This window comes from Benincasa hispida, chromosome 10 (genome assembly GCF_027475165.1).
Source record: "Benincasa hispida cultivar pf3 chromosome 10, pf3_genome.v1.1, whole genome shotgun sequence".
NCBI classification, from domain to species: Eukaryota; Viridiplantae; Streptophyta; class Magnoliopsida; order Cucurbitales; family Cucurbitaceae; genus Benincasa; species Benincasa hispida.
This window is the reverse complement of record NC_143487.1, coordinates 28,663,453-28,669,640: the sequence shown is the minus strand read 5'-3', so window position 1 is coordinate 28,669,640 and position 6,188 is coordinate 28,663,453. Positions and strand designations below refer to the sequence as shown.

The 6,188-nt window shown below is 31.8% G+C and overlaps 1 long non-coding RNA gene across 1 annotated transcript; it reads right to left on the bottom strand.

Annotated features, from left to right (window-relative positions):
- Positions 1-3,812: 3,812 nt before the first annotated feature.
- Positions 3,813-5,973, bottom strand: LOC150033246 (uncharacterized). Its single transcript, XR_016524024.1, has 4 exons — positions 5,942-5,973; positions 5,766-5,838; positions 5,645-5,678; positions 3,813-4,461 (listed from the first exon to the last, which is right to left on the bottom strand). It is a non-coding gene; the product is annotated as an uncharacterized LOC150033246 (long non-coding RNA).
- Between the last annotated feature and the right edge of the window lie 215 nt (positions 5,974-6,188).

Here is a 6,188-nt window from a genome sequence, read left to right as displayed (position 1 = left end):
AATGAAATATTTCTTGACTAAGAAAATCCATCATGTGGCCAAGTAGAATTGGGAATAGTATTAGAGTATTAAAGGTATATTAATAATTAATTAAGAAAATTGTTACCATGATTTGTTATGAATAGAGAGAGTATAAAAGGAAGGATGAAGGTAGATCGTGGTTTGGTTTGTTTAGGTTCGAGTGGCATATCAGGTTCCAAATACTTCGAAAAACAGTTGTATGGTAATTTTGACCCTTTTACATTTCATTTTATTTAAAGTTACATTTACCAAATCGTAATGAAAATTGGTATAATCATAATAAAATTTCATTGTTCGATTAACAGTAATGAGTTTTAATTGCAAATGTAATTGGATTGTTTTTTATCACGTTCATTTAGAATTACGAATCTCACATTTACTATTATCGTTTTGACCCTAAGCAGTGGTAGTGGTAAAAGTAACCGTAAAAATAAAGGTGATAGATTTATAATTCTCATGCAGTTACATTAACAATATCTATAACGTTAAAGATAATACGTAATTTTCAAGCACAGTCAGATTGAGTACCATTCGTTTCTCAATTAGATTGTGTGATTTGATTACAGATTTAGAGGTGGACTTCACAATTTATTGTGATAATGGAACACAAGTAAATAATAACAAAACAATTAATCGGGGTCTACTTTTTACATTACCATTGATTAAATTATTCATGACCCATGTTCTATCAACAGATAGGAAAATTTTGTAAATGGAAAGAGAAGATTATTGAGAAGTTTAGACAATAGTGTAATTGAGCATATTTAATTAGGTTATCTAGGTAAAAAAAAAGCCCCAAAAATTGAAGTTATTCTTGGCATAAATGTCTTTATCGTAATAAAAGAAAAACACGTGTAAATGTTTTTTTTATTTGCTCTAGTGAGAAGTTCTTTATGGGGCTGTTTGGGGTGTTGAGATGATATAGGATGTGGGAAGTTCTAATGTCTAGAGAGTTCTGATGTCTGTGTTTGGATGTGCAGAGTTGTAATGTCTGAGTTGATATATGTTTGGGTGTGCAAAGTTATGTCTGAGTTGATATGTCTGTGTTTGGGTGTGTAGAGTTGTTATGTCTGAGTTGATATGTCTGTGTTTGGGTGTGTAGAGTTGTTATGTCTGAGTTTATATGCCTGTGTTTGGGTGCGTAGAGTTGTTATGTCAGTGCTATCTGGTTCAGTTTTTGTATTCTATAATAATTTGCTTGTATGAACACTTTTTTTTATATAATCTTATAATCCAATTATTGTATTTATCCTATTTGGAATAAGACATTGATTACATTTTTTTTATTCTTTCCAATCTCAAGATATGGTATACAATTCAATTTTATATTATTCATTCCAAACTTTTCATTAAAGAAAGTCAAATGGTTTTACAAAATAGTGTTAATTTAGACCGGATATGAAATTCATTAAATTCATTCAACTGGTAAAAATATTAGACCGGGTATGAAATTCATTAAATTCATTCCACTCAAAAGATTTTACATAATTTGATGGTCTAATACATGACCATTTTACAACTTGGTTAGAAATGTTTTCATTCATATCTAAGGGCCACATACCACGGGCCATTTTTACATGTCACAAATATGAACTCACCAGCTGGTGAACAGATAGCAAGCACATTCGTGGCTATCTCACCTTTCTGGATACGATAGCGGGGACAATCGACTGCATTTACATTGACCTTTAGTATGTTCCATCCAATGCACCCAAACAGTTCTGTATGGGATCATACATTGACAAATGGATAAACATTTCCTAGTTTCCTAAAAATCTAGAACCTAATGTAACTAGGAGTGGAAATAAAATTGTTGTTGAAGGAAATCAGACATGAGGATTTTCATGAGCAGTGGAAGGATCGTTCTAAATACCATTCAAAATTGAACATAAATAATTATAGTACAAAAAGGGAAACTAATAGGTCATGTACAACAAGAAATTACAACACGCTTTAAGATGGTGTCAAAGGACAGAGTATGCGTACCTTTGAAGAACCATTTTTCAAACTCTCTCGATCAGTCTCCAAGTGTCCAAGAACAGCAATGCTCGAACACAACGACAGGTATAACAACACGATCAACAACAAACACCACACGAATAACACGAACAACCAAAAGCTCCTCGAACACAATCGAGTTGAGTGAGGACACCACCACAATAGTTACCTTGGTATTCTCGTTGTGAGAATCTAAGAGTTATGGGATCTGTATGGACTTGGTTAGAGGAAGAGGCAAGAGGACAACGATCGTGTAGACGATCGAGCAAGTGGGAGATAGGTCGCATCTATCATATAGACGATATGCCTGATTGTGTAGTAAATGGCAGCCCATCGTACAGACAATGTGACGCGATCGTTTAGCTATGATCAGCTGATGAACTATCGTATAGTTAATGTGCACGATCGTTTAGTCTCTCTATACTATCACTTAGTGAAACATTTTCACTTGATAGTTTAATCTGTGAGTTACTTTCTGAAAGTGGCAACTTTCTAATTTTAGGAAAACATTTTTTCTTTTATTTCATGGTTACCATAAAACCACCTTACCTTTCACTCAATTGGTTATTAGAGAAAAAGAGGTAATTATCAAATAATTAATATTATTATAAATAAATATGATAACCAACTTACCATATTATATTTATAACCTATAGTTTTAATATTTCATCTCATGAAACATATAAACCATAGTTCTTTTTCTATTTTATGGTATTTAATGTAAATCATATTTATATGAATCCTCCACTTGATGTATCTCATGCATCACATCAATTATATCATATCTAATTGAATTTCTTCTTGTCAATTTGAACATTTCAAATCAACCCTAAGAATTGATTTTCAACTTAAATCCATTAAGCTACCAAGTGGACCTTATGGACTTGTAACTTGAAGCTTCAATGGTACATGAATAACTGACTAAACTCTTTAGTCATGGGATCCACCATCCGTTAACTACCGAGCACTCCACTAAAGACTGACAGTTGCACTCTCCTCACTATAGATATATTTTTGTGTCCATATCAACCAATCAACAGTGCGATAACACTTTACTGATTGCTCATAAGTACAGCTGGACCAATTTACCGTTTTGCCCATGTAGTTACATCTACTTCATAAGTACCATTGATTCCTCTAATGAAAATAAGCCATAGTCCTACCATGACTTGGTCCTCTCTTCCAAAGAAAGGATGTGACCACTATGTTCAATACCCGAAATCAACCCTTAAGAGAGCAATTTATCTACTTACCCCGTCTTCGGGGAAGGAGTGAATTTTGTCTTATGTAACTGAGTTCCCAGCTCCCTAATCAGACAAATCCTCAAAAAGGTAGGCTTGTTGAGTTGACAATCTGGCCAATTTCACCCATACTAATCAAAGAATCACCCTCAAAGGTAGGAGTTCCCAAAACACTCAGGATTAAGATCATGTTACCTATGGTCGTTTAGGTGAGATGTAAGTCTCAAATATCAATGACGTTATATAAAGAGACGAATCATTTTGTCTCAAATATCAATGACGTTATATAAAGAGACGAATCATCTTGTGGTACGATCTTATACAAACTCTTTGTATAGGATACCTCTGCTCGCATGTCTCACATGAATGGTCAGGATCAGACCATCTGTAGTAGTTTACAATACTTGCAAACCTCTACAAAATGGGTCGTATCTATAGTGTCACAAGGATAAGGTATCCCTCATTTATCCTTATACTACAGATCTTTTTAGGTTATTATTTAAGGCATGATCCACTTGTATATCTCATATACATGCTTAAGTTAACATACAATAACCACAAATCTTTGTTTATTGGATATGAGTAAATACAAAATAAACTAACACTTATTTTATTCATAACAATGTGTACAATGTTTACAAACTACGAGACTCTGGGAGAATTAGGACACCAATCCCAACAGTTGTAATACCTCAAACCATTTCCACCTACTGTCAATGCAGTCGCTCGTGATAGGCTTCGATTTTTTCAGCAGTAACTCATGAAGTTGTAGTACTGTGGTAAGAACGGACCTAAAATGCCTCGAAACAGTTTCATCAGACCGTGTGAACTGTCGTCCAACTACTTGGTTCTTAATGTCGTGTGCCAAAATGTGGAGAAAAATTGCCACAATCTCTTGGAGGTCAACGCATTGAGTAGGTGGCATACGACCGGTCGTCTTAAGCATGTCACAGAGGATGACGAAAATTTGTCTATCCAATCACATGCTCTCGTGACAGTAGACTTCATTCTCATAAATAAACCGAAAGAAGTTTAGCTGTCTAATTCGATGTCTAATGTAGGAGGATTGGTTCTCTATTCTACGATGGTCATTTAGTAAGAGGGCCAACGTTAGGAATAGTTGTTGTTGGGACGTGGTGATGATTAAAAGGAGAGTAAAGACTTCTTGATTTTCCATATTTTGGGATAGAAACCTAAATCCCTAGAATACAAAAGGAAAAATAATTTTATCAGGGATGAACCTGAATTGAAATACATCACTACAATTTCACGAGTTATTTGATAGTTTAACTAGTAGATTGATAAATTAATCATCTCATCCTTAAATCCATATATTAAAAAAAAAAAAAAAAAGGTAAGAATTTATATTTGAATTATATTAAAAATCTATAATTTACATTTTTATTAATCTTTTCATAAGTTGGTCAAAGGTATGTGAAAGTTGTTGCATTAGCAATAGTTGGTCAAAAGTCTGTATTAGTTTCAAATCTTTACTGGGAAGAAAACGTTTCAAAGACTGTTTTTAATTCAATAATTTACATGGTGCAACTAGAATAAATAGTTACTTAATTAAAGACATGATTATATTAATTAAAAATTTCAACATTATATTGATTACTACAAATGAATAAATTAATTAAAGACATCATTATATGAATTGTTAATTAATTGAAGATGTGATTATATTATAAAGGATAGTTTAAGAAATGTTTCAAATTTTTTTAATTAAACATGATTATATTGATTACTAAAATTGAATAAATTAATGAATAAATTGATTATAATAGTGATAATTGACCATAATTTGTATATTGATAATTTATATTATATTAATAAAAAAATGATTAGTTAATTTGTATATTGATAATTTATACTAAAATAATTAAAAATGATTAAATAATATAAAAACCATATTGAAGAGTATAAACAATTACTATGTCAAAGATATGATTCAATTTAGAATATAATAATAATAATTAATGTGATTTTAACGATTGGATAACTTCCATTAAAAAAAGCGATATCATTAATTTGAATTTATAAAATCAAATTATCGAAGGTCAATTTGGGTATTACAATTACAGATTGAATCAAAAGCATCTAAAATTAAAAAATTAATAAATAGTCTATTACACCAAAATTGATAACACAAAAAAATGTCAAACAATGAAAAATTAATAAACAGTCAATAACACCAAAAAATGTCAAACAGTCAGTGTACACAATGAGACACACCAACCTCGATGAGGCACACCAAAAAAATATAACTACAATCTCAATGAGGCACACATAAAAAATACAACTAAAATGAAATATAGGGGAATACAAAAAAAAAAAAAAAAAAAAAAAGAAAAAAAAAAGAAAGAAAAAAGTAACACACTAACCGCAAACTAATTGAATGTTCTCGATTAGTTTGGGCTGCATAACAAAACAAAAAACAGAAGTTAGAAAAAATCTACAAATACTTAAAATATAGGAAGAGAACTAGTTGGAATGGAGAAGTACCTATGTAAATTTTATGAAGTAGTATTTGGATGGAGAGTCCACGGGTTGCAGGATCAAAACACAATGAGGCACCCTACCATCCACCAAAGAGCCAAAAGTTTGGAAGTTAAGAATATGAAAATATCATAACCAAAGAATAGAAAGTAGAGAAGGAGAAACCAAATAAAACAACTCACCAGACTGACAAACTAAATCTCGGACAATGGAGGCTCTCAGCAAAGAAAGAACCAATGTTGTTATATAGGAAGAGGGTGGTTGGTTGGAGACGGGTGGTTGATGAACATTAATAATAGCCCCAACAAATATTAAAAAAAATAGTGTGACCAGTCTCAGAATTCAATTCACATCATGTAAATGAACTCAAATCCAATTAATAAGTTGGTTGAGTCATTAATGAAGTATGGGTAGTGGAAATATGCAAAA